Raw genomic sequence first — 25109 nt, forward strand, 5'->3', positions numbered from 1 at the left:
CGAGCTGCCGCGTTCTGGGTTATGAGCGCGGGCACCGCCAGGGCGTGAGCTACCGAGGCACGGTGCGAGCGCGCGCACCGTCGCTGGGCCAGGGCACGGGCAACAGCGCGCCACCGCCTGGCCGGAGCTCCGCCACCGCCTGGCCGGAGCTCCGCCGCCGCCGGGCATAAGGTGCCTAGGGCTACCAGCGTGGCCAACGCTGGGCGCACGAGTTGCCACGGCCGCCAGGAGCACGGTGCGAAAATGCCAGCTGCGTGGGTGGAGAGGAAAAGGGCAGGAGGGACATTTCACAAGTCCTGCAGACTCGAATCCACGCTGGCACGAGGAGCTGGTCTGCCATGCAAGCAAAAGTGGTAAATTTGTAGCTATTTTCTCTCTGTGCTGGCAAAAATGTATTGGTATCTGTTAAAGTGCTATTTGAGAATGTGCCATTTGTTATAATGGTAAAAAGTTAAATGTCCTGAATCTCCCTGTGCTGGCCCGAAGTTCGGATGCTCAGGCTCTAAATCCATGACCGCTATTTCACATTTCACTTAGACTGGCCTGTCTCTCAGCACTTGAAAAATGCTTGCACTGATCAATGTATGGTTAAATAGTCCCTGCAACTTCTCCAATTGTCCGAATCTAGAACATCTATAGATAGCTGAGTCTTACTTTTATCAGGTGCCCCAGATCTCGTCAAAATCACTGAAACACATAAGCATCAGCGATTGCTGTTTTTATTATGAGGGATTGCACACTCTTATTTGTACCCCAAACCTTGTTTCACTTAGGCTAGACCACTGTTACACACCCACGTCGTAACCCACATCACAGTTCAATTTTGGCCTCGGCAGTAAGCTGTTGGCAGTGATACTCATAGCCCTCACCGTCGCTATCTGATACCATCTACGGTGTACACTACACCGCCGTATTGGCTTATCATCCATCCATGATAAGGTCCTTACTCCCATCGCATTGCAGCACGACCTGCGTGTGTGAGTATGCACTAACACCGCTGCATGGCTTATGATCCATCCGTGACCAGATCATTATTCCATCGTATTGGAGCGTGACCCGCCTGTGTCGAGGTGAACATCACCGTCGTTTCAGCGTATGAACTGTCTGGTCATAGGGCTCGGTCACCGTCGTGTTCCGCCCGTGATGATCCTTTAGTCGGTGTCGGGTTACTAAACGATTCAATGGTGATGCACTATTGACCCCTGCCACATCAGACGAATAGCGGTGGTGATGGCCGTCTGCTTCACCTAAGGCGAGTGGTACGACGGTGATGACAAAACAACCAATGACCCTTACATCCGACGGTGATAGAATTGCATATAGTTTTCATAATATATTTACTAATTCAGCTAAACCTTAATAAGTTAATAAACATACACCATACAGATATAATCATTACACATCATTCATCATGTCCACAACGAAGAGTACTTGTTATAATAACAATACTCGACACTAACATAACAACTATATCAACTGATGAATTAACACAAACGACACATAGATAGCATAATAAAAGTTCTGCACCCTATAGACTTATGTAACTAAAACGAGGTAGATGTGCTCTGCTCCTTTAGATTGGCACTCCTTGATCAGCTTGGCAGCCAATGCAGCATGGAACTCCTCTTCTTCCTCCCATAGCCATTGCAGAAAAATTGTTCAAAAGCACAGAGACTCCAAAACCTGCACAATGCAAAGTAGCAGAATTAATAATATTCAACATACCATTAGTTTAGTTACCGAGCCAAATTTGGACTATATATAGACTCAAAACAACTCCCTACCTGAACAAAGACATGTCTTAACAATAAAATACAACATATGCACATTTACTGCTCTGCTAATAACTCCATGAATAAGGGAACATAAGACAGATAATGAGGTCCGTTCAAATAAATACTCTAGGTACATTTAGGATAGCGGATGATCCGGGCATGGAGGACATGAACTTTTCTGCAGCTCATGTCATATGCCATCAGTGTTCTGTCCTCCCCAACAAGGAAAATCAAATTCTATTCTGGGTAAACTGCAATCAATCTGTAGTCCGCATTGCAGCCTTTGAACCGAGTCCAATATTGTACAGTCCAAATAGCTGCAACATGTTCACCATATGCTTCAATATCCATTTACTAGTACTATAGTCTTCAAGGATCCAGATTGAAAGGTTAGACGTATTGAAAATATCAGCAATACATAGACACAACTAACCCTGATCTCCATGGATGGACATTGCAGGATCTGGTGGCCTAAGAATTTTCCTCCATGTCTTTCCCTCCATATCAACAGCAACTATGTGGGACACCTCCAGCATGTGCATAAAACCATTAAGAAACACAGTTCCTGAAAATTTGCATACTAGAATATTCTCTCCCCATTCAGATTCTTTACACATCCATGCTCCAGTTTTGGATGAGTAGATGTTGACAACTAACACCCCAGGCGACCTTACCCACAGTTCTACCACATGCAAGTGCAAGGAGATTATCGGATTGAACCCCAAGCGAGCTGAATCATAACAAAGGTTGCTATGCGGTAGTACCACTGATTTGCTAGTCACCAGATTATAGACAACATAGCGAAGCCCAACGCACCAGTTGAGGAAGAGGCCTCTACAACAATCTGAGATGACTAAATCCTGAATGGGGAAGGGTAAGAAGGAAAAGGAGGGGTATTCACCAGTGAAGCTGGCGAATCGGCGTTTGCCTTTCTAGTTGCCATACATGAATCCGGCGACAAACTAGGGCAGCTCCTTACGGTGCTCGGATTTAGAGATGAGGCGGTACGGTACCAGGAGCGACACACACTTGCAGCTACACAAGGTGTGGGCGATGAGGCGACAGAGGATAAGGACCAAGACATCATCTATGAGGATGTCTACTTCGTTCCTCTTGTTGGTGGCCTCCTCCTCCATCTTGACTAGGATATGGTGGAGCGGGGCCAACGATGGAAGCGACAGCGCTGTCGCCTGAATTAGAGTAGGAGCACCTATGGGGATGTGCTCGTGAGCTCCTTAATGATCAGATGGAAGCTTGATTCGTACTTAGATGAGATAAGAGGGGAATAAAAAGCCAAAAAACATAGATAAGGTAACTGCGAGAAAGCATTACACTTGCCTTTGGATCTTATGGCAGTGAGCTCGAGCGGCCACGGAGGTGATGAGTACTAGCCTGGTCACCAGTGGATCTGTGCGGGCATGCTAGTGAGGCGTACCGACGCAGGGCACAAGCTTATCGGCGATGAGTGCGGTTTGCACGCCGATGACTAGGTGAGGAATAGCAGCACTTGAGGAGGAGACGAACAAGGTAGCGTTTGGGTGGGTAGCAGTCTTTGTAAGCTAACTACAAACGCGCCAAAAATTCTAAAAACGCGCGGGAGTCTCGCGCTGGCTTACAAATTTTGACGATATCAGTGGTGAAGACTACCGGCGGTGGTGATTGGGTCTTGAAGAAGATGGTACATAGCACCTAACGATGGATGTGTCATACGGAAATTGAATGCTAGAAAGGAATAAAATATTATGAACATTATTTTTGTAGGTTACAACAAGAAGATGCTAGCACCTAAAGGTGAATAGTGGCGGTGATGTGATAGAATTTTTCAACGACGCTTATATCCGACGGTGACATAATTTTACAATGTAATTCAGCTGGGCCTTATTAGATTATTGAACACACATTGTACTTTTACATTAACAATGGGCGCTAACATGACAAAGTTCATCAGCTGATGTTGCATAATAAAGGTACTGATCTCTACAATAACAATGGACGCAATTACAAAGCCATACCATACGGCGGTTTGCACATACAAACCAACACCCCACCAGCATCACAGTGAGGTAACAGTGTTCAAAATCAACAAAAGACATTCTTTTTTTTATTAACTCTGTTGCACTTTTCATTCACCAGGCATACAATAACAAGGATCTATCAGCAACTACAGTTATGATGACAAAAACCTTGGCCTTGTTCTTCAGCACTACTTCAGTACTACTTTTTAGCAAACGAACATTGTTTTTCTCTCACAACAAATCAACATAAGCCAAATTTTAGCGATGACCATAGGTTTATCCTCGCACCGAGCGATGGGCATCTCATGAAGCGTAGAAGTCGGACGAAGGCATAACTAACCTTCACCGCACCTCTGAATCTTCGTCATGAGCAGGGACGATGCTTGGAAGAAGCCTGGGGAAGATCCACCTCGCAAAACTCCCTCTAACATCCGAGAGGATGAGGAGCCCTACGAGGAGCTTTGCCTGTGCCATCTTCATCAACATGGGGGGGGGGGCGGAGCGCATGCCATAGCATTGAGAGATCCTAGATCGAGATCTATGGGCTCAAAAGGTTTCTAGGCAATAGCAAGGCACCCTCTGCCCTCCAGGATTTCCTATAGATATTCTGACCTAGAAATCTCCCGCACGCCGACCATCAACGAGCCTAGCCACCGTGTCATCGGTGACCCTAGCCACTGAAGATGGTATTTGTTGACACTAGATATGGCGAATAGATAAATCCGTAAGCGCACGAATGTCAATGTAGCTTTCACCCGGGAGTATTCCAAGGTATCATATTTCAATGGGGAACGCGAAGTGAACTAGACTGAGAACTAAGTTTATCCAAGGATCGAACAACGGTAAAATAATAGGTAGAGAGGATATATGTGGTTTCTCTGAACTAAGGCAAGACTAAGGAATACTATATCTCGGTTGTTTACTTCGGGGCACAGCCCGCATAACAACCAGGAGGGATAACTAGAGAAGGTCTGCCACGAGCCCTACCATTTAATAACTAGACCTATCGTGGTGGAATACAGAGGATGGATAGGCCTATCACCACCTGCCACCTACCACAATCTATCTAGAGGCCTAGCCATAAACATAGGCAAGCTATAGCCTAAGCACCACGCTTAATCTATAGACTCACTACTCTAATCCTGGACATGATGAAATGAGACTAGAGCACTCTAACCAAGCGGTGAAACCAGTAAACACAATAATATAAATAATACTTAAGTAATGCAAAAGAGCAGAGTTACCACACAGAAGATGTCGAACTTCACTCGACAAAGAACTTCATCCGCCGAAGCACAAGTGGAGAGGATGCCAACAACCTTGGCCCTTCTCCAAACTTCTCCTCACTCTCTCCCTATCTTCTACTTCTAAGTAGTAGAACTACAGAGCTGGCCTAGCTACTACTCATCACTTGGAGTGATGGAATGAGATGGTACTGATTACAAATGGTGCCTCACACCACTATTTATAGCTATCCAAGGTCGGTTGTTGTAGGAGGGGTACTTATAGACGTCAAGTAAGGCGGTGGAGGTAACTTGGGCATCGGGCAGCGTGGTAGGGGCATCGACCGGCCCTTGATTTCATCGCCTTTCGATATAGGGCCTTGGTTGGCTACCAAAGGCGGTTGTGAAGTCAGCACATGTTGAAATTTGGCAGGTAAGGTGGTTCTAAGGTTGATTGGAGGGCTCCAAGTCCATGACAGTGCACCCATGGATCCAAGACCACTCCATCTTGACCATTGGTGCAAACCGAAAAATCAACGCTAGAGAAGGCTTAGAGGACCTCTCATGGATTGGTGACGTGGCCAGGCCACTTGGCACACCATGCGGCGCCATGGTGGGACTGGCCAGTGTGGCATGTGGCCACTTGCCTTCCTTCTCCATTTTCTTCACCATTTTGCACAAATTTTACTATAATTCCTGCATACAAATAATTCTACAAGTACAAGTAGAACTAGGTAAATTATAAACAAAATTCAACACATGTGATGATGATTTATCTCACTTTATCATGCTTTTGGGTGAAATGTTGATGGTCAAAATGGGTGCTAGTGACCATCAACAAGCTCCCCCACACCGAACCTTTGCTCATCCTAAGTAAAGGAATCAAACAAGAAAGAGTACCAAGCAAAGATTCAGGTGGATTTGATACTTAACTTGTCGGGTTCACCAACCTAGGGTCCCTTATGGACTGGCTTCCCAGCAAAGGCTCGGCCCAACAGACGACATTGCGAATGACGCGCAACTCCTAGGTCAGCCCAAAAACCTAACAACAAGATAGAAGGGTGAACCAGCCTCTGACCAAAAGGCCTGACCAAGGAGGAACGATGCCCGCTTCTGACTCTGGCCCGCCTCTCCAACTGGAAGGCCTCGCTTTCGACTCTAGCCTGCCTCTCTGATCGGAAGGCCTGGCCAAGGAGGAACAACACTCACTTCCGACTTCGGCCTGCCTCTTCGACCTGAAGGCCTGGCCAAAGAGGAACGGCGCTCGCTTCATTCTCCGACTAGCATCTTCGACCGGGGATGCACCAAACCTTTGCTTATAGCTCTTCTCCGACTGGCGTAGTCGGAGCCGACTAGGACCAACCGACTAGGGACACCCACTCGAAAGGACCCAGAGAATGGGTAGAGCAAGTAAAGCAGGACACATAAAGTCAACCGTAATACTAAGGACTGTGCCCTGTACACTTGTAAGATAGTATCGACATGACATGTTAGAAGGGTGCCCTGCAACCTTCTAGGCATGTCAGAACCCAAGCAGTGTTGTGGGCACCGATATTTGCCCTACAGTGTTGTGGGCGCCCTCAAACTCCCATACCAGGCGAACATGGTAAAACCCCCTATGTGCCTCTGGGCATCAACAGTATGGCAGGCACCGACATCTGTCGGAAGAAGATGACTCAACCTTCCACATGCATCTGACATCAACAGTATTTTGGGCGCCTACAATTGTCTTATACCCGATGACGTGGGCAGCAAGACTTAGTAGCATACATACTCTCTCTCTTGTAAGGTTGTCCCCTTCATCTATAAAGGGGAGACGCTCTCACCCAATAGAAAGAATCGATCAACTCTAGGAGGATCAATTCACTCACTTTGATTCACCCTCTACTAGCTTTAGACACTCTAAAGCTACATAGAGCGAACATTTGAACACTTAGCGCACATCGGAGCTCCCGTCACTCTTGGCCCTTTAGACTAGATTCCGACCGGACCTCTTGCACCCCCATCTTTCTCCCTTCCGTTTGTAACCCCACAGCAAACTTCGAGCACCTCGGCTCAGGAATGAAGTCACTGACTGACTCAAACTGGATATAGGGCATGTTGCCCGAACCAGTATAAACCCTGTGTCATTGAGTGCTAGGCCACATCCGATCACAACGTACGATAAAACTATAAATATTTACGTGTTGGTCACTTTTTGCACCGACAATTGGCTCTGTTCGTGGGGAAGATGCCATACGTTCACACTTTTGGTCATCAGATGACCCACTTTTTCGCCATCTTTGCCATGGTGGGCTCAAGCGATACGACTTGCTTCGGCTCGTTGGAGTTTCCCACACTCCCACCTTTTGGGATGTGGGTTCCACCCATCTTCGAGCTGTCCTAGGCCTTCCTCTTTAGAAGACTAGACTTCATCGCCGACCGGCTCGGCGTACTACACTCCGCGAGGAGGCACTCATTCCAGAGCTCTCGCTCTTCGGAGGGGGTGCCTCCATCGGCTCTGGGACACCCGCGACTTCAACGGTGAGGCCCTGTGTTTGTTCTAAGCATACGCTCTGCTCAAACCCCGCCGTGAGTAATGTACATGTTGTTATTTACTCGCTGCTTACTATCTTCCGCCAATTATCTAGAGAGATCCTGTTGTCCGTGCCACGACCACCATGCAACCGGTCCCCTACGACCTCACGTCCCCCACAGACATGTACGCTTGGGGGCTCCGAAGGATGCTGGCACCCACCCCCTCTCACATCCAAATTCGTTAGAATGGCAAGCTATGCTCCACCACTTTCATGAGCTCCTAGATGACAAGGTTGAGAGCGACGGCTCCAGTGTCGATGACGTAGCACCTAGCCACCGTCCATCCTAGGAGTATGCTATGGCAGACGCTCTAAGATAACCGCCGGTGGTAGCAGAGAGTCCTTACAGACTCACACCCCTCTAGACCCTCGTGCGGGGGGCCCTCACGCTCGCACAAGAGGACAACGAGGAGCTACGAAACGGCGACAGAACTAGCCGCCACCTGCGTTGGCGTGCTCGGGCAACGCGTTGTGCCCCATGTGCATAACTCGGCGAGCGGTGCTCGGGGTCGCACCTATTAGGTTCAGCACAACATCATCGATGGGGGGAACGATCCCCATAGTTCGCTCGGGCTGGCCAGAACATAGCTGCGGCAGCGATGCTTCTATGTGGCCTTCCCGAGTCAGACAACCCCTAGGAACAAGCGATCCACCGGAACCTTCGGGCACTAGTGGAGACCGCCGCTGTTCAACGGGTTAGAGAGCTCCGCATCGCGACACTGACTCGTGGCCTCTCTCCCCACCAGGGGAGTGGGGACGCACCAGATGAATCTCTCCATCTGCTACAGCCGTCGAGCGTGGCATAGGAGGCCACATGTGCACCTCAGCCTGACCTAGCACTCGCTCTGCACCGGCCGCTTATGCGCGAGTGGCTCAGGCTGAACCAGATGCTCGCAGCGTCATCATCAACCAGCATCGGGCTCGGCATGATGATGACGTCCATCGGGCGGCCATGAGGGCAGGCGACATAGACCTCGGCCAGGCCATCGTAGGGAGCAGTGGAATGCACCTAGACATGGTCTTTGGCCAGACAACCAGAGTCCTTGCCCAGATGGCCTAGGACCACAGGCCTTTGGCCGATGTTCCAAAGAGTGCTGTTCCCACAGTGCCTTTGATCGCCTACCAACATCGCCAAGTATACCGGGGAGAGAACCCCGGTATATGGCTTGAAGACTTCTGGCTCCCCCTACCAAGACGGTGGAGTGGATGATGACCACTTCATCATCAATACCTCCCTATCTATGTGGGGGAACATGTTCGAGCATGGCTTGAATTCCTCCCACATGACAGCATCCGCGACTGGATGGACCTCAAGAGGGTCTTCATCGAAACTTCTAGGGGACGTATGTCCGCCCTAGGAACTCTTGGACCTCAAGAGCTGCCAACAGGAGCCTAGTGAGCCCTTACGGGATTATATCATAGGTTTCTCTAAAAGATGCAACTCCCTCCCTGATGTCGTTGATGTGGATGTCATCAGCGCATTCCTCTAGGGACAACTACGAGTTTCTAATCCACAAGCTTGGCTGCCTAAAGCCCCGAACCACCCACGACCTGCTCGACATCACACGAACCACACCCTAGCGAGGAGACTTAGAGCGGTTTTCAATGGAGGCTAGTACAAAGCTTGGCCAAGCATGAGGATCAGGACGCGGGCCCCTCCATGCAGAGGGGCAAAAAGAACAAGAAGGATCAAACCGATCGGCCAACTCCATGTTGGTCATCGTGGCTGATCGCACGAGCAAGCAACCCTAGCAGGGCCTGCCTGACCACTTCGACGAGCTCATGGAGAGCCCATGCACCAATCATGCCTACCCCGTCAAGCACCTCTACAAGGACTATGACTCCTCAAGCACTTTCTGCGATAGGCCGGCGAACCAATGGAAGGAAAGGGCAAAGAGGTAGCAGCAAGAAAGGGGGCATGGCGGGCAAGGATACGGATGACTAAAAGTCCCTATACGGTGGACCAAAGTAATTCGACCGAGCACCCACGATTGAAGGGCGACAATGGCAATGTTCTCACCAACACTTGGAATAGAAAACAACTACGTCGTTTCTTCCCCTAAAATTTGGTCTTACCATTTTTTACTTAACGTTTTGCTCCTATAAAGCGCCCTGGCCCAAACACTTTCGGCCCGGGCTGCTCGGAGGCTCCATGGGGGTGCGATACCATGTCTCTTTTTTACTGTCATATGGTAAATACCTTTTTTACCCAAACAAAAGGGTAGTCCTGTTCCTTTAATTTACCTTAGTAACAGGTTGTCGCGGCGGCCCATCCTCCACCAGGCTACAGCGGCGCGGCGTCGTCTCGATCCGCCTCTAGCGACGGCCACGACGGCAGATCTACCCCAGCAAGGGCGTATCCGGCCCCGGCGAGGGTGGATCTGGACCCGGTGGCTCCACGGTGTCGATCCGGCCACCAGTGGCTCCATGGCATCGATCCGGCCATCGGTGGCTCCACGGCATGAATCCACATCTGGCGCCCCTCTCCCGGTGGCTGGTGGGCCTATCGACGGTGGATCCGGTGAGGTGGAGCTCAAGGCGAGCTCGCATCGGATCTCGGCAGTGCTAGGGTTTCGGTAGGGTTTTGGACTATTGGGTTGGAAACGGGCTCGCCGGTGGGCTGAGAATGGGCTCACTGGCGGGCTCCTGGGTTTTTTTTGTTTTTTAAAAACATTAACCGCGGCGGGCAAAGCCGCCTGCCGCGGTTAAGCCACGATTTACCGTGGCCTCTAGGCTGCGGCGGATGGCTTTGCCCGCCGCGGGAAACCGAAAACGCCCGCCTCCAGTAAAGTTTGTATAGTAGTGCGCGTCACTTCGTTGATGAAGCTATCGAGGCGGCGTTTGGCGGAGTCATCGTTGTCCTCGGTCGGGTGGGTATCCACCGGTGGTGAACTGGGAGGGCCAGCGTCCACCGTGAGGTTCGATGAGTCCATGGCCCAGTGAATGGGACGCGGAGGTGGTGTCCACAACGCATAGGAGCCCACAGCCGCCGAGTCCTCATCCTCCCGCTGGGAGGCTGTTACTGCCGGGGCCTCATCTTGTAGTTGGGGGGGCCAGCAGCAATGGAACGGCCCCCCAACTATCGGTGTTAGATTTAAAATTCCATTTGGCCGTAACAATGGAACAGGAATGATACACTCCCTACAGCTCTGTATATCTGGAAAGAAGCACAGTTAGTTAGAGAGAATGTGTGGCGCAAGTACAGGGAGTATACGAACGGTCTCGACGTCCTAACACAGTACTAGGTTACGCTCTCTATACTATCGTAGCAGTGTCTTCTTCGATGTACACTATATCACAACCTAACACAATTACAAAATTTCAGGTATTTTGGTGTCCTTGGGATTCTCCGGAGCTCCAGGACTATCTGAGTCCTGTCACTAGGGACGAGTCACACGAGTATCGCTGCGACATCCCTCTTATTTTCTTCCATGTGGTCGAGATTCACTTGCCCATCCGGGTCTGCAGATAGTTTGGAAGAATGACAGGCTGCCCACCACTGCTTTACTCCACCAATCAAGTATTGCACGGGTGCGTTATCGATTAATAACAATGCTACAATTCAGATGTGTGTTTGGTACAACTAATATCGTTTTGTTGCAGGTTTGACCACAGGAAGAGGTACAAGACCAAGGATTAGCGCGTGACACATAGCTTGTACATCCATTTGTGGCAGACTAGGGTACCACATGCGGTCCTTGCGGGTCCTCCACACGACCAGCACACCTTCGATGAGTACCTGTGGTGGCTTCACAGGTCTACAAGGACACATATCAAGCCTCTGTACACTGATGTGGCGATTGACGAGGACTCGAAGGAAGATGTCATCGAAGATGTGTACGACGTCACCACTAGAGAGGACACACAGCTACAGAGAGCCCCACTTCAAAGATATGTGATAAGATACTTGAATGGTACAATTTGTTATCCTTTTGGTATTAAGTATGTGTACTAAAACTGCCCAACCGTGTTTCTGTACCTAGGCGACACAATTGGCAAGGCTATCCAACGAAGCAGCGTTCTGGCTTCACGAGTCTAGAGGGCAGGGGCCAGGCGTTCTCACGGCTTTTGTGGAGGTAAACATAAACTTGTCCGTTTCAAAAATATGTCTTTTTGTATATGTGTTTGGCTAATGAACTGACTTTAACGTCTATTTATGCAGAAGGTGAAGAAGAGCTGCAGGAAGCTAGCTCAGAAGTTGAGCCGCATGGACACTCCTTATGAGGAACCTCCACTCCCTGCGCGGTCGGGTGGCACGCCTTCAGCCTCTTTGAGGACACTAGCCGGCTCTTCTCAGCCGATGACGCAGGGTGCCACTTCGGCGGTGCGTACACCACCACATTATAGCGCTGGGAAGGACCCTGCAACCGAGGACGAGGAGGAGGACGATGATGACGACGATGAACCCCCGGGCTTTCGCGGATAGCATGGCCAGTGGGACGAATGGCCACAGGACGAGATCGGCATGTCTCAGCTAGGTGGTGCCCCATTTGGAACCCAAGGAGCCTCACAGGTACTAACAAAGATAGTTTGTTTCAGTATGTAGGCTCCATGAACTAACGATCATAAATAATTATAAGTAATTGTGCGTATCATATACCTACAGGGTACGAGCCATACGCACCGTCGACGCGACCATACCGATGTTGGCTACACTCCTAATGTGTTGCCAACAAATCCGAAGAGACAGAGGCGTCCGGGGGATCCTTACACTCCTGGGTCTTAGTTTGTTTAGGTCAAACGAATATTGGCATCCAAAACTTGTGGGGTTATTTGGTTATGTTATGTCAAACTTATGTCAAAATAATGAATATGTTATGTGGCAGCTTGTCAACTTGCTTCTTATTCGTTTCATTGAGTCATGGCAGCACTGCCGGTGAGATTAAGTACCCTGCGTTCGGGAACCGGCAGTCTCGGCGTATCTAGACACCGGTGGCAATTTTTCGTAATTGATTAGTTAAAATGGTGCATAACCGTATTATGAAAGATGAAAAACTAATCATTGGCTTATCAAATTCTCTATTCGGCCATGAAAAAAACTCAATAAAATACAGGCGCGACGCATTTCGATTCTACCATCCAGGTAGCCCCGGCCGGCGGTGGGCGTAGCGGCCATGTGCTGTGGCTGCTCGTGCGGTATGTTTGGTCCAGCCACGCCAAGGTCGGTGGCGCGGCAAGACCAGCCACGTCAGCGGCCCCCCCGGCCGCCCCACGCCACGTCAGCTCTGTGCTGCGCCACCATGCATGGCGCGGCACAGGCATTTGGCCGCGCCAGGGCAATAGGCGCGGCCAAAAGTGTTAGTTTTTTTTAAAAAAACCGACAGTGTTAGATTTAAAATTATATTAAAAAAAGAGTTAAAATTAAAAAAAACATCGGAGGTGACAACTGGCGCTCAAGAGAAGGCCACGCGATGATCCGACTGCTGGCGAGCAAGGCTGTGAATTCCTCCAGCATCGGGTCCTCCGTGATGTCACGACCATGCGTGGCGTCCGGGTACAACATCAGCGTCAATGGGTCAGGTTGGACACTGTCCGTCTAGCTGGACAGCTCGACGTGCCCAGGCTGAGCTTTAGCAGCAATCGAGGTGAAGGCCGGAGCTATCTGTGTAGCCCCTGCCTGTAAGGAAAATGGACCCTTGACCCATTTACTTTGGATTTTGGTGTTTGATGACCAACACAACCAAATTGGACTAATGAATTTGCAAGTGTTTATTTTGTAGTTCAATAAGGTGCAAGACGTGACTTGGACGAAGGCGACGTGGTGATCTGATGATCAAAACCTTAAGAAAGATCTTAGAAGCACAAGAGAAGACCCAAGATATCAAGCAAAGTCCAAGCACGAAGATTGGAACCAAGCCATATGCAAGATCGCGAAGAAACGAGTTCACTGGGGTGACCGGACGCTGGACAAGCGACCGGACGCTGGGCAGAGGACTCGACAGACAGGTGACTGGACACTGGACCGGACGCTGGCGGCAACCGACCGGACGTAGGACAGCAGCGTCCGATCAAGTACAGTAAGGTTCCAGAGCAGTAAATCTGCGACCAGACACGTCCGGTGGTAGGCAACCGGACGCTGTCCAGCGTCCGATCAGTATATTGCCGGCTCAACGGTCGGGACGACCGGACGCGTCCGGTCAGGACGATTCAGCGTCCGGTCAATAGCAGTTTCGCGGGAATTCAACCCCAACGGCTACTTTCTCAGTGGGGCTTATAAATACAACCCCCAACCGGCCATTTGAGTAGAGTGGAGCTGAAGAAACATACCAAGGGTGTTGATACACCATTTTAGTGATCTCCACTTGCATAGAGCTTAATGATTCATTAGGTGATTAGCGTAGGTGCTTTGCGAAGTGCTTAGGTTGATTAGACCACCGCTCATGCGCTTGCTCTAGGTTTAGGCCTAGTGTTTAGTGAGGTTTGCATACCTCTTACCACTCGGTGCTTGCGAGCACCATTGTTGTACATCAGAGGGGCTTGAAGTCTTGCGAGATCACATCAACCACGTTTGTGGTGTGGCCGCCACCATGTACCGGAGGGAACAAGGCCCGCGACGTTTCGGCTGGAAGCTTGATAGTGAAGACGGCGGGGAGCATCCGGGAGAGGCTTGCCGGAAGGCACGTCGGAGACTCACTTGCGCGTGGGGAAGGCCCGAGGCTATCCACGGAGTTACCCGACCGGGAGCTTGGCCCTTGCGAGGGATTCCTTGCGAGGGGCTCCAACGAGGACTAGGGGGAAGCTTGCGCGCTTTTCGATACCTCGGTAAAAATACCAGAGTCGTCGACGGGAGTTTGCATATCTCTACCTTGCTCTTTAGCTTCCGCATTTACATTGATTACTTTACTACATTTACGGTATAGATAGCAACTCACTAGCAAAATCGTAGTTGCACATTTAGATAGTTCATCTATTGCATAGGTTTTGCTAGAGTTAGAAAAAGAGGCCATAGTTTTGGAGTTAGATTTTTAAGTTACCTAATTCACCCCCCTCTTAGGCGTCACGGTCCCTTCAATTGGTATCAAAGCCGGTTGGCTCAATTTAGATCTTTGGCTTAACCGCCGTTGAGTCGACGCTATTTAGAGTGGTTGGGATGGATACCGCTAGGCCTCCGCACTTTGACGACACTAACTTCCCGTACTATAAAGCTAGAATGGCTTGTCACCTTGAGGCGGTTGATTTGTGTGTATGGAGAGTCACTCGTGATGGGATGAAACCCATCAAGAATCCCGAAAAAACCCACAAAGAGTGATGAAAAAGAAATGCACTTCAATGCTAGAGCTAAAAATTGCTTGTTTGAATCACTTAGTATGGATGTTTTTAATCAAGTATTCACTTTAAATAGGGCATATGAAATTTGGTTAAAACTCCAAGAGCTCCATGACGGCACAAGCAATGTCCATGAGCAAAAACATTGTCTAGCAAAGCAAAACTATGATTCCTTTACTATGAATGATGATGAGCTTGTTCATGATATGTATTCTTGTTTGAATCTAATTATCAATGAGCTCTATTCTATAGGATTATTAAAGCTAGATGATGCAGACATCGTGAGGAAGATCATCTCCGTACTACCACAAAAGAAATATGCAAGTATCATCACCATCCTTCACAACATGGAGGACTTGAGCAACATAACTCCGGGCATAGTCATTGGTAAGTTAGTGGCATTTGAAATGTCACGTAAGATGGGTCAAGAAGAAGCCTCTTCATCAAGCAAAGACAAGGCTCTCGCATGTAGCGAGAAAAAGAAGATGAAGGGCAAGCAAGTTGAGACAAGCTCAAGCTCAAGCTCCTCAAGTGAAGATGAAGAAGAAGATGACGATGATGATGATGATGATGATTCAAGTGATGATGATCAATCTTCCTTCTCCACCTCCGACCTTGATGAAGAATCAATCAAACTTATCAACAAGGTGGAGAAGATGATCCAAAGGCTAAATGTCAAGGGTGTGCCCATCCAAATCCAAGATTTCATTTTTACAAATCAAAGAAATGAGCAAAGAAAGATAGGATGCTATGGATGCGGTGAGTTGGGGCACTTTGTGGAAGTTTGTCTAAACAAGCCCACGCCCAAGACAAAGAAGAAGACGTGTAAGAATCAAGCTCTCACGTCAATAAGGTCATGGGATGATTCTTCAAGTGAAGAAGAACCCCATCACAAGAGGCGAGGCCGCAAGCACTCATCATCAAGCTCTCCAACACCTACACCAACAAGGTGGACAAGAAGGCCTCCACACCTTATCTCTTGAAGAAGAAGAAAAATGACAAGGTGGTGGCCATCAAGGTGAACAAGCAAGCCAACAATGGGGTCAAATGCTTTTGGGTGCCAAAGGAAATCATTTCCAACATGAAAAGCACCAAGAAGGTTTGGATCCCGAAAGGGAAGTGAGGAGCCCAATGGACTTCGGGGAATTTGGAGACTTGGCAAAGTATGTGTGCATTTAATGGGGTGCATCATAATGGACAAAGTCATTGCCAAGTAGGTTAGTGAATACTATGGACCCAAATTCCTCTTCCCATGTTAGGTAACTATGTCATTATTTTCAATTAGTATTCATTTCAATTGGTATTGTTTTTCAATTGATATACTCTTAAAGTATCTAGTTATCTTTCATGCCTATGTTTGCATTTACATATTTAAATCTTTTGTCATGCATTCAATAGGTATATCATATGGTAGGCTTGCTCGGTTTCGTTATCAACCCTTGGAGCAAACCTACATGGTTTAAAATTGTTTAGTAGCACGCCACATAGCTTGTCCTACTTTTGTTTATCTAATATGTGCCAAAGTCCAAATTGTAGATAATCTCTCCTGAATATCATTTTTGAAAATAATTCTCACATTCATGAGAAGTCATCCTTCAAGTGGTATTTTGATACTTAAATCAATGTGCATAAATTTTACAAGTATTCAACACTTGTGTGCACAAATTTAGGGGGAGCTTAATCTACAAGTTGGATGCTTTGAGACTAACACTTTTTCAAGCTTATCACATGTGTAGTAGTCTCATTGTAAGGAAATTGGAGTCCCCGGAGTTAAGCATCATTCTTCAATAGGCATCATCATGTTATTTTCTTTTCATATTTATATGCTTTCTTCATGCATTATATAGATTAAACTCTCTTGTACAATAAATTGCTAATTATGCATATGCTTTGCTTTCTACCATATGTATGCATATATTTAGGGGGAGCTTAGTCTACATAATGTGAGAGTCAAATTTTATGATCCATTTCACTCTATACACAAAGGATCACGAAATTTGACCCTCCCTTGTGCTACTAATGTCTTTCTTTTCGGTGTTTGATGCCAAAGGGGGAGAATTTGAGGGACCAAAGATAAGCATTTAGTTACAAGTAGTAATGGTTCGAGAAAGGGAGGAAAGTGAATTATGGGTTAGTCTAAGTAATGGGAGAATTTTTTTAGAAAGCTAGGCTTTAATCCATAATATCACATGGGGACATTTGCAAGGGCAAGACAAGCTTTTAAGTAAAGTTTTAATTGGTATCTGTCAATTAGTATCATATAACCTTGCCCTTTGCATTCCATCCTAGCAAGTAGGTAGTTTTTAACTTCCAAATTCTTATTATTTGCTTGCTTTGCTCGTGTTGGCATCAATCACCAAAAAGGGGGGAGATTGTAAGGAAAATGGACCCTTGGCCCATTTACTTTGGATTTTGGTGTTTGATGACCAACACAATCAAATTGGACTAATGAATTTGCAAATGTTTATTTTGTAGTTCAATAGGGTGCAAGACGTGACTTGGACGAAAGCGTCGTGGTGATCCGATGATCAAAACCTTAAGAAAGACCTTAGAATCATAAGAGAAAACCCAAGATATCAAGCAAAATCCAAGCACGAAGAATGGAACCAAGCCGTACGCAAGATCGTGAAGAAACGAGTTCACTAGGGTGACCGGAAGCTGGACAAGCGACCGGACGTTGGGCAGAGGACTCGACAGACAGGCGACTGGACACTGGACCGGACGCTGGCGGCAACCGACCGGACGTAGGACAGCAGCGTCCGATCAAGTACAGTAAGGTTCTAGAACGGCAAATCTATGACCAGACGCGTCCGGTGGTAGGCAACCGGACGCTGTCCAGCGTCCGATCAGTATATTGCCAGCTCAACGGTCGGGACGACTGAACGCGTCCGGTCAGGACGATTTAGCGTCCGGTCAGTAGCAGTTTCACGGGAATTCGACCCCAACGGCTACTTTCTCAATGGGGCTTATAAATACAACCCCTAACCGGCCATTTGAGCAGAGTGGAGCTGAGGAAACATACCAAGGGTGTTGATACATTATTTTAGTGATCTCCACTTGTATAGAGCTTAATGATTCATTTGGTGATTAGCGTAGGTGCTTTGCAAAGTGCTTAGGTTGATTAGACCACCGCTCATACGCTTGCTCTAGATTTAGGCCTAGTGTTTAGTGAGGTTTGCATACCTCTTACCACTCGGTGCTTGCGAGCACCATTGTTGTACATCGGAGGGGCTTGAAGTCTTGCGAGATCACACCAACTGTGTTTGTGGTGTGGCCGCCACCATGTACCGTAGGGAACAAGGCCCGCGGTGTTTCGGTCGGAAGCTTGATAGTGAAGATGGCGGGGAGCATCTGGGAGAGGCTTGCCGGAAGGCACGTCGGAGACCCACTTGCACGTGGGGAAGGCCCGAGGCTATCCACAGATTTACCCGACCAGGAGCTTGGCCCTTGCGAGGGATTCCTTGCGAGGGGCTCCAACGAGGACTAGAGGGAAGCTTGCGCGCTTCTCAATACCTCGGTAAAAATACCGGAGTCGTCGACGGGAGTTTGCATATCTCTACCTTGCTCTTTAGCTTCCGCATTTACATTGATTACTTTACTACGTTTGCGGTATAGATAGCAACTCACTAGTAAAACCGTAGTTGCACATTTAGATAGTTCATCTATTGCATAGGTTTTGCTAGAGTTAGAAAAAGAGACCATAGTTTTGGAGTTAGATTTTTAAGTTGCCTAATTCACCCCCCCTCTTAGGCGTCACGGTCCCTTCACTGCCGACCGCTCGTGACGCCTCCATCTTTGGCGCCGACGACCACCGGTGGCAGGAACGTCGTTGGCCGACTTGACCCTACCTGAGTCTTGCGAGCCACCATGGTCCAACGGCCCAGCGGAGCAGGCAGGGTGTTGCGGCTGGCGACCCATGGCTCTTGCATCGTCCGAGCTCCGAGAGCCCAAGCACCTTGGCTACTTGTAGTCGCGCGCAATGTGTCGAAATCCCCTACACCACAAATATCGTTAGGGACCTGATGCGTGGAGGAGAGGCAATTGGGGCATTTATCCGTAACCCAATTGCAATTGCTGCAGCAAGCCAGCAACCCAAAGGCTTTTAAATCCAACATCGGCTCGGATGGCTGACGCTGGGCACAAGATGGTGATGATTGAGGATTCGTGGAGAAATTCACGAGTGTCTGGTGGTCAGGTCAGAAATGTAACCGGAAGGGCAACGATTGGTGGTAACGGTGATTAAGATTCATAGTAACCAGAAAATAACCTAATTTAGGCCATGTTCGTTTCACTGAAAAAACAAACCGAAATATTATTTCGGTTGATTTATTATGAAAGAAAAATACTGTTTCAACTGAAAAAAAACAAACTAAAAAAGCGGATTATATTATAAGAGAAGCGGCCTTACTTCATCGCCATCACAATTCGCACACCCCTGCAAACGGAAAAGGTACGCTTACACAGACAGCACACACCCAACATTATTTGACCTTACTGTCCCCTGCACAGTAATTTTCCCTTGGATCGCACTCTACCAATATCATATGCCCCAGCAGCTGAGCAGCATCTCCGCCGCACCAGCAATCTGCTTGCGCGGGTTTCTTGAGAAAACAATCCGACAGGCCCAGTAGCAGCAGGTAGGCAAGTGACAGCTTACGTGGGGGTGGGGCCTCGATGTCTGAAACACAGAATAATAGGAGTAAACTACCATCCAGAAATTGGTAGGAGACATTGGCATTGGATCCCTGCAGCCTGCACTGCACTGCACTGCGCTGCGTTCCAGCGCCTGCAGCTTGCAACGAGCCAACAACTACAAAATTGCTGGCGTTGGCGCCTTCCTGGACGCTTTGCACCAATGATTATGGTCCTGTTCATTTGGATTTATCAACCGCACCATTTCAATGAAATAACAGTATTTTTCTCTCATAGCAAATCAGCATCAACGTCAGCTGTTTTTTCCAACAACCGAAGAGGGCCTATCACCTTGTTCGCTTGTTGGTTTAAGTCAGGCTTATTCAACCAGGCAACAGTATTTTCCTCTCACAATAAATCAGCCCAAACCAGCCCAGAAACCAACCAGCCAACACGCCGTGTGTCCCTTTCTTTAACCCGCGCGCGAGACGCCTGCCCTGCCCACTGCCCTGCCCCCTCGGTCTCCATCTCGCCGTCGCAGGGAGCTGCCTCAGCTGCGGCGCCCAAGCATTCGCGTCCCGATCCAACTCCCGCCCCCGGGATGCGTCGACTTCAAACACGGTGAAACTTGCGAAAATGGCTTACAGACTTGCAGACAGTCGACATGTTCGCTGGTTGGTTCTGAGCTAGTTTAGGCTGGCTGGTGCTGGTTTATTGTGAGAGAAAAACACTGCTGGCTAGCTGGTTTGGGCTGGCTGAAACCAACAAACGAACAGGCCGAGTTTTGTCTGCTCCATGACGCTGGCTGGAGTGTGTCTGTAGGCTGCAGCAGCCTGACGGAATGGGAATGCCGCTTGTTTAGTTCGCGAAAACTTTTTTCAAAAAGTGCTACAGTACCCATCATATCGAATCTTACGATACGTGCATGGAGCATTAAATGTAGACGAAAAAAAACTAATTGCACAGTTTGGTTGAAAATTACGAGACGAACGTTTTGAGCTTAATTAGTCCATGATTGAACACTAATTGCCAAATAAAAACAAAAGTGTTACAGTAGCCCAAATTCTCAAATTTCGCGAACTAAACAAGGGCAGCAAGAAGGCCGGCTGGGGAGTGGGGAGGTGGACCAGGTCCAGGTGGACAAATCAGCGGCGTTGCCATCAGAACAGAGAAGATGTGCAGGTGGATGGATCCTCCCTCCTCTTCGCCCCGCTTTTCTCGCGGCGCAATCAACACCCGGCGCCTTTCGCTTTCGCCGCGACAGGCTGGCTGATCGGGACGCGCCGCTGGGTCATCGCCATTCATGCATCCCGCCTGGCCCTGCCGTGCCGAGCGATTGATCGCCTCTGACTTGAACCAACCCGCCGGCCTGCACGTGGCCAATGTAATGTAACTAGAAGAAGGCGCGCGCTCTCGCGCGCGTAGGGGGACACCAGGAAACATTTCGAAGACGGAGGAAATATGCTGGATATATGAAAAAGACACAAGAATACCAGTTTGAGCATGGTACTTGGTAGTTCACATCCGAACATATGTATGTAGTTCTTTGAAGAATGAACGGAGAGTGGTTAAGTAAACAGCTGGTACATAGTCGGTGCCATTACACAGCCATGGTAGGCTACTTGCACCTGAAGCTGCGATATGATATACAAAGATCAGTTCGAGCGTCATTTTTTTAAGTAGCCTGGGTTCTTTTTAGCCTGGGACTGTTCCTATATACATAGGGTGGATATGGTAAGGGAACGACGGGTGCCTTTGCCGTTGGACATATAACCATTCGCATGTCTTGAAAACGTTGGAGCAGGCATCTTGCTGGTTGCCGTCAGTCACCTGCTATAGGAAGGAACATAACGAATTAGTAAACGTTAGGGAAGAAATAGGATAATTATATCTTCTCCCTTTTTTTGGAGGGGAGTGGGGGGGGGGGGGGCAAAGTACAGTAGCAGGCTGGGTAGGAAGAGAGCAGCATTTTGTCATTAAGGTGTCATGATGGGTCTTTTTTTTGTTTTTACACATGATAGTTTTTAACACTTAGGCTGACATAATTTTTTGTAGGGATGTATGCTTTCTATTATAAATGTAGAAGTGTGAATTTTTAAAAGTCTAAGAAGTACTAATATATGCTAGAAGAAAAGGGAACCTAAACCAAAAACTGCAAGTAACGAATGACAAAAATATTTAGCCAACAGACGAACTGGCACATATGATGAATGGCACTAACTCAGACATCGAAAACCGACAAAGAGGAAGGCGTCCTAAAAAACAGGATTAGTTAATTTTTACCTGGAATGGGAATAGCTCCACAAACACATAGAATTCATAAGCATGTTAGCTGGTGACAGGCCGCGGCCTCAAGGATAAAGCACGGGGATCAAAAAGCAAGGCACATAAAATACAGAAGAAGAACACTATGATTCGGAAAGGAAGCAACACAAATGATGTCACTTTCCTTTCCCCAATATATGCAAACAACTGGCACATGGTAGCAACCTGGAGAGTAATTACCTTGTAATATTAAAAGCTAACTGTAGATGATTAACTTTGGAAAACTGAAGAGACATGCTGCAAGAGAGATTTTTTCATGCTTTCAATTTACACTATCTAAAGCACCAACGAACATAAGTATCGTAACCTAGCCTGCATATGTTGGCTAAATATAAAATATCGTATGATTAAATGGCCTGTATATGTGGCGTCAGTAATTACCATAAGTATGGAGAAATAGATGAATAGCATAATGCCAGAAAAAATAGTAGGTATATTATACAATTGAAATGACACTGCACCTCTGATCTTAATGAATCAATGTTCATAAGAAATTGTAACTAACAAAATACTTCTTGATAAACCTGTGGAATGAGACATTTACCAGCTAGCCAGTACCAACTTCTCTGCCAAGAAGGGAACCAACAGGACGAAAACATTGCACTATAGTTTGAAAATTTATCCTTTCAAAATCACAGCAGGCATGTGTGCTGTATAGATTAAAAAAATCATTTAGCGTAAATAGTTTTGTCACAGCAGTAAAGCACATAGTTTTTTTCATTAGAAGTGTAGGACAAGGGAGCAGATCATTAATTCCAAAACATTAGATCATTCAGTTACCTGAGCATGAGTATAGGAATCTCGAACGAGAGTTTTGAAATTCACTACTACTCTGCATTTTACATGCTGTTGTTGGTACCCACAGTAGAGGAAGAACTATTGAAAGAAAGAATAAACAGCCTGGTCCTGAAGAACTATTGAAAGAAAGAATAAACATCTAAGCTGACAATAGCACACACAAGAGTAAAAAATAAAGGATGAGAGAAAGCTTGAAGACACTAACCAAATCTTAGAGAATTTAGGTGCAGAGAACCCACCCAAACCTCAACTCCAGATGATTCAGACCTACATGGAGCATAGGAAAAAAAATATTGTAAATCATATATAAATATCTTCGAAAAGAGATAAAAGAAACCTCACATACTACTAAAATAGAGAATTGCACTGACAAATAGAACTACGTACACAACAGACCTAGTTATTAGGTAGAAAGATCATCTAAAAAATAGCAAATCATAGTGTATAGGTATATAGCTTAATCGAAATGAACGATGCCAACCACACAATTTGTTATCCAGTATGATAATGAGTAAATGTATAAGAAATCTGTAGCAAGATGGTGTTATAGTTAAATACCATGACTGTTGTCTTATTAGAATACATAGCTGTTGGATTAGAAGCCACCCTTGTTGTTTCACCGGATGTGTTGAGCTCAAGCAGTAAGCATATATTTGCAGTAAACGGCCCAAACAACTTTACTGAACCAATCAAATTGTTATAAGATCTCAAATAACAGGCATCCCACAGACACAATCATAGGAGAAGCACAGCAATCAAGCGGCAATGAACAGAAACAATTGTTGGAAGCATTTACCATACTATTTGTGTCATCTCACAGGAAAATAACAATTACTTTGGCAAAAGAATGGAACAATGGTTTTCAGATAAGTCAATAAGCTACGATAACTTTCTCACTATTTTAAACTATTAGTATATATTTGAAAAGGACAATGTTTTAAACAGGAAAAAGTAGATAAGCATTTTACAATGGATGCAACGATTCAAGGTAAAACGGATAGGATCAACCATGACTGATAACTTCCTTTGTGTAGAGTCATGGGAATTAGGAACTGAAAAAGCAAATGCAAATAAGATACCTGTATTCGGAATTGCAGAATAGTACAAATTTGTTACACAAGCTACGGAGTGCATAGATAATATTGGCCTAGCTACAACTGATGTTTTCCTGGTAGATTGCAGGCACCGAAATCCTACTACTCCCGATGACTAAAACACTGAAAGGAGATGCAGCTACCAGGTTCAGTGGATTGAACTTGTTGTCCAAACTCAGTCAGCAGCTATTTGGCGGTCGGAGGAATAGCACACGCTGCATTGCAGCTAGACTGAGAAACCAAAGCAGCCTGCCAACTATTGCTTCTCAATAAGTTTCGGAACAGTACATAAGCCTGCTGACTAAACAACTCTCAAATCCACCAAAAAAACAAACCAATAAAAGGTGGGAAAATTAGATAAGGACAGTGAGTAGGTAACAGTTGCTGGGAAGGAGTCACGGTTCTGAAAATTAGAAGAGTGCTGCTTTTGCTATTGCTGTGTGTGTGAAAACCATTGTTTCAAAAGCACAATAGTATGCAGTGTACAAACGGAGGCTGTCAAAAATTCACCAGGAATGGGTTCAAACCCAATTTGATTCTAATAAAACTCGAACACACCAAATCAGTCAAACATTAAGAACGGAACTCACCGAAAATACGGTGAATTCTAGAAAAAGAAAAACACAAGAAGGAAAGATCTCCCGTGATCATTGCTGTAAAAGTTAGACATAATTTATGATGTAATCATCAGATATTATAGATCATCACCTGATCATGTTGTAGGAGTATCTGGCCATATACATAGAAAATTACAGATTGGACAAAAGCACAAGAAAGTCATCAGCTTATATGTTTCCTCAAAAGAACTGATTAGTCAGTACCTCGTTTCTCTATCAGCGTGTTCCTCCTGTAATCCGCAAAAATCGGAGAAGATTCAGTTCGAATCACCAAGAATCGAAGAGGATTCGAATGGAATCCTCGAGACCAAAGAGGAAAGGGACAAAGGTGAAAAATACCCCTCAAATAATTTCATCTGTGGTGTGCAGCAGGAAGAGCACGAGGGGAGGTAGAAAAATGGAGCCTCACCAATAAGTATCTGGAACGGAGGAAGGGGAAGATGGGCGAGAGAGGAATAGCCGGGAAAGCGACGAGGTGGTCCTTGTTGGTCTGCTCGTGCTGGAGCCGTGGCGCGCTCCGTCCAGTTGCCCCAAAGCCGCGCTCACCGACGTGGCCCGCCAGAGGGCGCACCGGCCCTGCGCCGCCCCATGGCCACGCATGGAGGGCGCACGCTTGCCCACGCCACCGCACGTGCGCGTCGCTACGCTACGGTGCGCGCTCGCACCGGGTAGGGTGCTCGCCTCGTACCGCGCCTTCGGCACCACACGGAGAGGGAGAGGAAGAAGGAGAGGGGTAGGGGAAGAAGATGGTGATGCACCGCCGTACAAAGCTGGCGAACTTGGCCGCC

General features: G+C 47.3%; 1 long non-coding RNA gene across 4 annotated transcripts; it reads right to left on the reverse strand.

Annotated features, from left to right (window-relative positions):
• Positions 1-20919: 20919 nt before the first annotated feature.
• Positions 20920-23510, reverse strand: LOC136534053 (uncharacterized). Of its 4 annotated transcripts, none has more exons than XR_010778646.1 (5): positions 23169-23510; positions 22816-22877; positions 22593-22726; positions 22357-22462; positions 20920-21317 (listed from the first exon to the last, which is right to left on the reverse strand). It is a non-coding gene; the product is annotated as an uncharacterized lncRNA (long non-coding RNA). The 4 variants fall into 4 exon arrangements; XR_010778645.1 differs by having other exon boundaries at positions 20920-21320; XR_010778647.1 differs by lacking the exon at positions 22357-22462 and having other exon boundaries at positions 20920-21320.
• Positions 23511-25109: the final 1599 nt, after the last annotated feature.

This window comes from Miscanthus floridulus, unplaced genomic scaffold (assembly GCF_019320115.1).
Source record: "Miscanthus floridulus cultivar M001 unplaced genomic scaffold, ASM1932011v1 os_1452_2, whole genome shotgun sequence".
Taxonomy (NCBI): Eukaryota; Viridiplantae; Streptophyta; class Magnoliopsida; order Poales; family Poaceae; genus Miscanthus; species Miscanthus floridulus.